The 9,661-nt window shown below is 44.0% G+C and overlaps 1 protein-coding gene across 4 annotated transcripts in view; it reads right to left on the minus strand.

Annotated features, from left to right (window-relative positions):
- Positions 1-8,045, minus strand: part of ICA1 (islet cell autoantigen 1) — a 73,866-nt gene extending 65,821 nt beyond the window's left edge. Inside the window, exon 1 of one of the 4 annotated variants that reach the window (XM_040549787.1) lies at positions 7,900-8,045. The gene's annotated coding sequence lies outside the window, so the exon portion shown is untranslated. The remainder of the gene's footprint in view (positions 1-7,899) is intronic. The other 3 variants (XM_040549783.1, XM_040549785.1, XM_040549786.1) reach the window with 3 other exon arrangements.
- Positions 8,046-9,661: the final 1,616 nt, after the last annotated feature.

Consider the following 9,661-nt stretch of genomic DNA (forward strand, 5'->3'; position numbering starts at 1 on the left):
ACAGCCTTTATCTTGGCTAACAAAAGGTAGGGATACTCTAGATAATATGGAAAAAAAAAAAGAAAAGAGACAGCAAACATAGGTGCTGTGGAGCCTGCTAGGGAAAACAGTGCTATGCTACAGCTGACTGTACACAGACCCGTGGTCATTGCTGTATAGCGGTGGATCTGAGGTTTTCTGAGTATGTCCACATATGTTCCAATGTTTTGAGACGGATGCTACCTCGGTTTCAGCTTTAAACCTGAGCTGGCCCTTTCATAACAAGTCTACCGGGAAGACAATGGATCACAGAGCTAAAACATCCATTTCTACGTGGAACCAGCTGGGCCCATTAGCTCTGCTGCCCCCCTGAAAATCCCTAGCTGGCCCTCTGGGGAACAGCCAAGAAGCCTCAGCACCACGTTCGGCAAACCTCCCTGTGTGCAGACAGACACCAGACAGGACTACATGCAGCCAGCTCGGGTCTGCACAGTCATTGGCCTGGACACTGAAATACAACCAGTGTTTCACGACTCAGTTTGGCTTCAGAAGGAGGACAGCTGCACTCATCAGTGCTCCGCCAGAGCTAACAAGACGCGCTGGAACCAAGATGGCCCTGCACATGGCCAGCTACGGCACCTTCGCATCTGTGGCAGTTTATCTGGTTTGTGGGCTATTTATCTACAAATTATTTCCACAAGTACCCAAACTAGTGGAATGCTACAGGACTTTATAATATTTCTGGAATACTGAATGACCCTGTTTTCCTACCAAGAAGTTTTAGAAGTCACGGTGCTCGAAGGAAGCTTCTGATGGAGAACATCTTCATTAGCCAATGGCACTTCTATTCCACACGACTACAGAAAAACCTCTGATACTCTGCACGCCTCCAAAACCATTTGGATACACCATCAACATTCTCCTGTGCAAACAGAAAAATGCTAGCTTGGTGTTTTGAATGCTTAAAACTCCAGCATTCCCTAGGCTTTCCTTCCAGCTTGTCCTCTGTATGACGTTCATACTTCCTTGCTTCTCTTTTTTAGATTTATTATATTAGAGTTTGTTGCAGCATAAGTTGTCTGGTTTCTCAAGAGCTGAACAACATTATCTGTGTATTAATGTCCCTCAGATATATTTAATGTTCATTAGAAAAAAATAACAAGTGTCATGTAGCAAGGTGAAATTCTGATCTTAACGCTCTCCTAGTTACGGAAAAAATAATAATAAAAAAATCTTTTCCCCTCATTCAAATACCTGTCCTGTGCTGAGCATTGCACTAATACACTACTAAGCCAGGAGATCCCATAGAAGAAAGCAGGACTTGGCAAACAGGAATCTTTCATCCATGGAAACTGTATCTAAAACAAACTGTTGATCCAATTCCATCATCATAGAATGATGAGCTGAGATGAAATCCTTGCAAAGCTTTTATAAATGCTGAAGATAAAATGTAGCATCCAAAGATGACCTACCATAGTTACATAGGAAAGTAGTAAATTGAATTCTTATGAGATGCATTCAGAAGCAACAAAAGGGAACAGAATGAGAGGCAGAGCAGAATTCAGCAAGCCTGATGTGAAAGTAATGTGTTTATGAAAAAAGACAGATGGATTTGCATTTTCACTGATAGCACTATCCTCTCAGTTTACTGTCCTTTCAAAGCAGCTAACGTGGTCGGAAGGTCTTTAATCTCAAACTCTCTTCACCTTAAAAATGCCACAACTTAAAACTACAAATACGGCAGAATCATGCACGGCAGCTGCATTCACTTAAATGTTTTTATTAAAATCGGTAATTCTCCAAGAAACGTTTAATACAGTAACAGTACATTGGTAGTAGGTAACAAAAAAAAAAAAGAATTTTAAAGAGCTCTATCTGTAAAACAGTGATAGTTTCATTTATGTAAAATACTTTGATGGGAGGAAAATCTGTGATGTGCTTAGGTGAGGGAATCAATGCCATCTGTGCCTCTTTAACAGCTCTTGCCTGACAACCTATCTCCTCTCCTCTACTGCCGGAAAGCTGTGATCAAGTAAATGGGTCTCCAAAGCAAGAAGCAGTCTCACTGCAAGAGGAAGATCAGACAAGGCACAGTTATATCTCCTGTGGTCCTTCTACAAACATGCAGACCCAATGAGTCAGGGCTTCAAACCATGTTTCATTTTGCCTTTCACAAGCAAAAGTGAATAGAGCAGCCTATTGCTCTGAATTATACACGTTGTCGAATGCAAGAAGAGTGAAAACCGAAGCCAGGGTCTATATAGGCATTCAGCATCACAGTTATTCATAGACTTACAAGTATAATGCCTAGTCCAACTACATGAATAGGTGCTGCTGTAATCCAGATAAAACCAATCTAGAGTTTATGTTGATATGACAAATGACAAGATTAAATTTTTCCTCTAAAGCTCATCACTGCTGTTCTAATCCTGCTGAATCATCCATGCTTAGCTTTAAATCCGTATTTTCATTGTTAGACTACACACTGATGCACTTATTAATACAAAAAGTTTAAAAATTGTTGTGCAAGTGCTGCATTACCAGTTCCTCCCATCCACCACAACTTTTTGTCTATTCCTTGGTCCCAAGACAGATGTTAAATGTTACCCACAGCTTCCCAGGAGTAGAAATATTGCAGTCTTATGAGGGGAGAAGATGCATCAACAAAATGACTCTTTCAACCTATTTCAGGAGCTGACATCTACAAAGACGTGACAGAAACACGGGAAGCAGCATCCGTTACACAGAGAGGGGACCTCTTTTGCAGTTTCCATACACCTGGTGGGGGGGGGGTACTGAGATGGAAAGAAATTTGTGCTGTTTGATCCTAGTCATCTATCTAACTGCGGTGCCCAAATTACAATACAAGTTGCTCAACACTAAGCCCCTGCAAAGGCGGCCAACAGAAGGTTTGCTGGTCTATCAAGGTTTATGAAAGACCCCAGCAAAAACTTCATTTATTCCATTCCATTTATTCATCTTGATCCTTTAAAGCATCAAGAAAAGAAATACTAACAACAAAACTAGACATGCAAAGGAAAACGAACCAACAACAATGAACTGAAAACAACAAAAGTATCAGAGAAATTGGAGTCTGTTTTACAGGGAGGTAGTTTGAGCCAGTATCACACTCTCTTTGCCGCCTTCTTCAGGCGGATCAATTGCAAGGAGAACAAACCACAGCAACACAAGCAGGTATCTTGAACGACTAAGATTGTGTGATTAAAGACTTGCACCATTAGAAACTATGCATAAGGTATGAAGAAATCTGGAGGTTTGGGGTGTTCTTCCTGGCATTTAGTAGCATTAACTAGAGACGTGTCTGCAAACAGAACACCCAACGAAATGAGCAGCACTAAGTATATAACGATCTGTCTTTCACTAGGTTTTAAACTCGTTGTTAATACTCTCTCCACAGGGCAGATGACCAATAGCTACCACAGAGAGTACTGTACGAGCTGTTTTATTCCAAAAGCAATTATTATGTTTCTAGTGTGGAATAATTATTGCAGAATACACAATTAACATAGGAAATTGCTTAATTTTCTGATGCAGTCAAAACAGAGGACGATAGCCAGGGTCCCATTTCTTTAATTATCATTTTGAGTCTTTTATTTTTCTATTCCCACTGTGTACAAGTTAATAGAAGGCAGTGGCTGATAAATACAGCAAATTTGCACATTAGAAGTTTACTATGCACTTATACCCAGAATTTGAGTATAAATCCATCTGGGCTGCACCGATGTTCAATATTTGAGTTGCTAGAGGTAAGTTTTAGCCGACATGAAGATATGGAAATTTGGCACTATGTCACCAAGTATTTTTTTAAAACTATGTTTGCTCCCATGCAAGTGCAAGGATGAAATCAACTGCTAGTAGTCCTCTTCAAAAAACAATCTGGTGTATATTGGGTACTATACGCCTGCCAAATTATACCAAAGACTATCAAGTGATAAACTTACAGGCATAAGTGATCTCATCCCTCCAGATCATAAAATATACCGAAATGAAACTTAGAGCTGTTTTTCAAACAGTTGAATGACAAATTCTTAAAAATAGTGGTTTACCTCAAGAACACTGATAGGAATGGGACATGTAGTCATGACACAGTACATGTAGTCTCAGAACAAAATATTTCAAATAAATGCTGATAGACTCACAGTAGGCAGATTAACAAGCAAATGATAGTCCTTTCTCAATAAACTGCATGCAGAACTTCACTACTTATATACACAAAGACATGTATTTATACACAGGCAAAACTAATTTTAGGCTGCTTTTTCACATTATACTGACTTTTCAGCAGGTGATCGTGAAATAATTTAAGAACAACACATAGTATTAGTTTGTCCTTATGTAACAGCTTTCACTCAACTACTAGTTTTCCATTTATATATGTGAAAAACACCGAGCAAATGTCCTTAGGAAGGAATAGGTATTGTAAATAAGTACTGCATCTGTCTTACGAAAGAAGTTGAGTGATGGGTCTAACCTCGCTCTGCAAATGAGCAAAACTGTGGATATATACAATCCAGGATTTAATTTCACTCTAAATGCAGATTCGCTTCACTTCTCCGAAATGACTATCAAATTGTTTTGTAATACACATTTGTTCTTCCAGCTTTAAAATGGTATTTTGAAACTTAGTAGCCAAATACTATTAAAGAAAGTGCCATATGGAACACCTGCTGTGCACAGATTATAAAAGACAATAGGAAGATGGTTTTTGTGACACTTTCTATCCATAATCTTAATCTTAGGAACCCTTCCCCTTGCAGAATGGATGAAAAAAGCAGTGAATGTACAAATACTCATGAAATCATTTTCATATTTATGTTGTCATAAATGTGGTTTATAAACATGGTTATAAAGTTCAAACCAATCTCTCTCTTATTTCGATACCCTATTTGTTGACACAGTCAACACTCAAAGAGTCTGCCTCCCTTCTCATCTGTGCAGAAGCCAGGAAGCAATGCTATTATACCTGAGGGGGAACAATGCAGGGGGAGGGAACAGGGAAAATAAATTTTCTCTAGAATCCCTCAGGAGATCATTTCACATCCATGGGTAAGAAATGTGATTAACGAAACAGTTTTAGCATGCACAGCAGCAATACAGGGTGATCTTCTTTCACTGCACATTGAGTCAACACGATCAATACAGGCTGCATATTCTCGGTAGATGCACAGTCCACACGCAACCTCTGCTTTTCAGCCAAAGAAGCAGGAACTTCTCAGATCCTGGCACACCAGCCAACTGTTCCCTGAGCAGCGGTGATGCCTACGAAGCTGCTCGCATGACAGACCTGAGCACTGTTTCAGTGACTTGGAACAGACAGTTCCCAAGGTTGACGTAAGCGATTGCCTAGCCGGCCAAAATGCCCCTCGTTTTGCCACGGCTAACAATAGCCGCAGGAAAAGCTACTGTGAGACTATTACTAGCAACACATAAAAGGTCAAAGGTTTCTACTGTTCTTGACTGCTTGGCTCTTTGTTTAACATTCTTCACTCTCCGGGCTTTTGTATTTTTAATGCTTCTGCATCATGTGGTATCATTTCGTCTTTAGAGTGATTTTACAGTTGAGCAATGACAAAACATCCTGAAGAACCAACTACTTCAGAGCAACACTTGGAGAAGATTTTGAAAAAAGTATTAAGAAGAGTCTTTGAGGACATTTCTAGACATTTACTGTTAGCTGAGATATTAGCACATTTTTCTGCCAACTCATACCAACAGCTTTCAACACTAGCTTAAGAGTGAAAAGAGCTATTATTATTCAGCTTTTCCAGAAAAGGTTACTTGAGAATTCATCAGAACAATTTAGCAGCCCTGTAAAGTGTACATAGCAGAAGAACGGGCAAAACTGGTTGGCTTGAGACTCTACTAAGGGTAAAAAACCCAGCCCTGCAATAGGGTTCAGCAGGAATTTTACTTTGCACTAAGTGACTCCTTACTTCACTCCAACAATGATAAAAATCTTGTCAAAAAGTAAGTAAATAAAAAGTTTAAGAAACCTTCCCTTCTATACAGCCATAACTGATTTTTTTGAACCTACAATCTTCAGTTGTGTGTCTATTTGAATCTTAGCTCTCATGAAGAGAATAGAGAAAATCACCTTTACCTAAAAACAATCCTTTCTCAATTAAGAAGCAGGTAAATTCCATTTGCCAGCATCTAACTTTTGACTATACCATTGTTCGAACCATTCTGAAGTAACCATGTTTCACTCGTGAAGTTTAAACAGTAGGGGAACTTCAGACCAAGGGTTGGCAGCATTTAACTGCCACATCATCTTCTAGTAGAAACTGCCATTGGAAAAACCTGACTGGTTTTACCAGTTATGGCAGTTTACTACACACCAGACCTCCGTGGCTTTATGCTAAATTCCTTTTGCGGCGGTATTAACACAAAGCTTAAATCATAAAGTCACTCAGGTTAAACCAGTAGGCTACGCTATTCAAATAGCGTATTCAAAATGCTACTGTCCCAATGAGATGTCCCTAGACTTCAAGCTAAGCACCATCAAGAACTGCAACTCCTAGATCAGTGCTGGGAAGACAGCACTAGCAAGCAACATTTCTACTCACTCCCTAGGAACCCCACACGGACAGAGTTGAAAAAGAGTTGGTTACCAGGAAAAAAACTGGAAGTCCATACCCAAAGCCACCCCACACTACAGACTCCAAAACTCAGCCTACCATTTTCTCTGCTAAACATTTTGGCAAAGCAACCAAACATACTTTTTTCTTTTCAACAATGTCCTTGCTAGACCAGAACAGCTTACTTCCAAGAAGTTTGCTCAAGAACAAGAACCACGGCCACCTTCTGAGACCCAAATTAAATAAAACCCTTTGATCATCTCAAAACTGAAAGGAGAAGGATAACAGAACGAAACACAAGCAAAACAAAAGAAAAAACAAACAGGTGCTTCCTAGAAGTAAACTACTGCCTTGGTTTAAAGCAAGGCGCATGGGTAGAGTGTCAAACAGAAGAACAACGCTAACGCCAACCTTCCAGAACACCCACACTGTGTAACTTGGGGGTAGGGGGGCAACTGATGCACCCCTGAGATTATCTGGTTCAGTTCCACTTTTATGAACTAGACCTGGATCCCCCAAGGCAAACTGAAGGCGTGCTTGAGGAGGATCCATGTAGGACCCTGGGGTGCCAGCACAGGGCACAGCAGCGCGGAACAGGAGATTATTTACATTTGGTGCTGAACGTGTACACAGCGCTGGCAATAAAAGAGCACCGTGCCCTTCATCCTTTCCTCTTACTAACAACTACCACTGCAAGTAATGTTCTTTTTTCCTTCTTTATCTTCCAGAACAACGCACCCAATGACCAACGCTCAGGAGCCAGGTAGATGGACGCAGGTCAAATCAGATTACCAAGATCAACCTTTTCCAAAATACAGGTGTAGAACCAGAAGTATATATATATGTTTTTTTCCCTTTTAATTCCCATTTCGTTAGCCTCGGCAGCTGGTACAAGGCACGAGGGCCCACCGCAGCCTGCCGGCAGGTGAGGGCCCGGCGGGGAGCAGCGGCCGCTCTCCTCCCCACCTCCTCCCCGCTCCCTGCGGGCCCGCGGCCAGAGAGGATGCCCGGGAGGAAGGCAGGCAGGAGCGGATGCGTGCAGCAATCATGGCGAGACAGCCGCCGGCAGGAGGGAGGCAGGGAGGGAGGGGATCGGCAGGCGGAGAGGAGAGGCAGATGCCATCTTGCGCCTTTCCCGTTTCACCCCCGGAGGCCCCGCCGCCGAGCCCTGGCAGGCACCGGGCGCCTCGGGCCCGCCGGCCGCGCCGCCTCCTTCCCCCCACCCGCGGCCCCGGCGCTGCCCGAGCCCGGCCGCGGCAGCCACCGGCGGAGCCCGTTCCCCCTCCAGGCTCCCGCACGGGTCCCCCCTCCCGGCACTCACCTTGCCCGCGGCCGAGCAGCGGAGGGCAGGGCAGGGCCGAGCCGGAGGCGCCGCCGCCCCTCCAGGTGTTCCAGCGCCGCCGGCGTCACAGCGGCGAACGGAGCCGCCTCTGCCGGCGCGGGCGGCCCCCGCAGCGGGGCGGAGCGGAGCCGCCGCCGCCGCCCGCCCAGCGCCCGGAGCGGGAGGGTGGCGGCCGCCAAGCCCCCGGCGCTTCCCGGCGGTGACCTCGGGCGGGACGCGTCGCGCTTCCTCCTCCGTCCCCGCCGGGCCCCGGCCGAGGCCTGAGGGGAGGTGGCGGGGAAAGACGCACGGGTTGGCGCCCTTCGGAGGCTGCTCTCAACCGAGTCCCTCTACTCAGCCCCAGCCTGTCCCAGACAAGGAAATATTAAAAGGCTCCGGCTGTCCAAATCAGCTGTTGTCACAAGGGAGCGGAGTCGTGAAGGAAAAGGTGCTTCGACAGGGCGGACAGGTGGCAACGCTGAAGGGCAGAGGGAGAGCGATGGCTTTGAGCTGGGTCTGGAAATGGCTCATGGAGGATTTTGGAGAGAGCTGCTTCAAGTGAAGCACCTGAGTTGGATTTTAAGCTGAATTCTGGGCCTGGAATGAAAGGAGAAGTTCAGAGGTGGCAATTGAAATCAGTCTGAACAGGTGGAAGGTAGAAGGAGAAACGGGAGCTGCAAGAATGGGAGTCGGGGGCTATCCTGCTGAAATGGGGCCCGTGAAGAGAGCAGCAAGTTTAGCCCACACAAAAGCAGGAGTGAAGGAGATGAAATAGAGTTTGAAGGGGTGAGGAGTGGACTGCAGAGTGTTGTAGAAAATGAGAAGGAAAGGGAAAAGAAAAAGGATGGAAATGAGGACACTGATGGGGGTCTACAGAACCTTAGTGGTCTGAAGCGTTCGTGTCAGTGCCTCAGTGTTTCTGTGAGGTGTAGCAGAGCCATTTCGTTGGAAGTCATTATGTCTCGAAACAGAAATGGGACTCCACTGTCAGATAGTGATGGCTGTATAACGTGAGGAATTCCAGGTAAGATGTGAGAGGTTGTGTGGTTTCCCTCTGTGGCGCTGGTCTGACCACCAACAGCAGATTGCCCCCCTCCCAGTCTGTGCTGTGGTCATCCAGAGATTTTTAGATCAAATGTAGGAAAACAAGGCGCTTCTTAGGGTGTAGTTTGTCTGACTTTAGTTTCCAATGAGTTTAATCATTCTCTTGACTGGAGTTCCCGTGGCAAGGAAGGGGTGACAGGCTCAGATGTATATACTTGGCTAATAGGTATTACTGATTTAGTCAAATTAATTATTGATACTACTGTTTCAAAGACAAAGCTGTTCACGAGAGTTACTTCTTTACTCCAAAGGGAAGTGGTGCTAATGAGGGACAAAAGGTCTGTCTGCTTTGGATAAGGATCTGGGATCCCTTCAGCAAGATCTGACATTGGTATTTAGTATTTTTTATTTGTAAGTGAACCTGAAGAACTTTGTGTTTTTAATAGCATTTATATGTGCTAATCACCCAGACTGTAGAAGGATAAACAAAGAAAATCTCACAGCATGTGAACGAAGTACCTCAACCGCTGTAGGAACAATACCAAGACTCAAAGAGAGATTTTAGTTGGTAAATTTAAACATAATACTTCTATTAGGTGCACCGGAGTAAGGTAGGAAGGCAAGTGGTCCTGAATAAACCTTGATTCTGAAAAAAATTATACTTTTCTAATTTAGGAGCTATTTTGTGCCAGCAGTTGTGTGAGCATGACTATACCTA

Source organism: Cygnus olor, chromosome 2 (genome assembly GCF_009769625.2).
Source record: "Cygnus olor isolate bCygOlo1 chromosome 2, bCygOlo1.pri.v2, whole genome shotgun sequence".
Taxonomy (NCBI): domain Eukaryota; kingdom Metazoa; phylum Chordata; class Aves; order Anseriformes; family Anatidae; genus Cygnus; species Cygnus olor.